Raw genomic sequence first — 708 nt, 5'->3', positions numbered from 1 at the left:
GTGATATTGATTTATTTTACAGAAAGGTCTGTCTGGTAGCTTTAAAAACTAGCATAAAATGGACCTATCGGCACTTGCTAACATGACAGCACACAATGCAACACGCCGAGCACAGACAGCTGATCTCCATCCTGCAGTTGCCTTCAGGGGAGCCTTTTGTGAGGTACAGTAGCTTTCACTCCTGCCTGCTCTCACACTCAATATCGGGGACACAGAACACGTCAATGTCAAGCTCTGCTATCAAGCACTCCATAATTGTGTGGCATGCCATTCAAACTTGACTGCTACTATAAGCTTCCTACAGCCCTGTCAAAATCAAAACGATAGGAAAGAAGAGATAGGAGGAAAAGACAATTTGGTTCTTTGAGTGAAATGAGACATGCACTTTTATTAATGGTTTCTTGTAGGGCTGTTGTAAACAAATATTTTAGTAATTGAGCAATTTACCGATTATTCTTACGATTCATCGAGTAATCAGATAAAATGATCAAATAAAATATTGGCCAATCTGGCACAACACCAGTGTTACTATCGGATATCAATATCAGTTTTTCAATTTTTCATCTTTGAGCATTCCTAACAGTTTTCTGTAGTTTAGAAAACTGACCTGTAACAATAATAGCTCACTTTCTAAGTTAACCTGAAGAAAAGTTATACAAAGATATTAAATTATTTTAATTACTAAAAAGGCAGGCTCACAGATAGAAA

This window comes from Poeciliopsis prolifica, unplaced genomic scaffold (assembly GCF_027474105.1).
Source record: "Poeciliopsis prolifica strain line A6 unplaced genomic scaffold, Auburn_PproV2 SCAFFOLD013, whole genome shotgun sequence".
NCBI classification, from domain to species: Eukaryota; Metazoa; Chordata; class Actinopteri; order Cyprinodontiformes; family Poeciliidae; genus Poeciliopsis; species Poeciliopsis prolifica.
Note: the sequence above shows the minus strand (reverse complement) of the source record.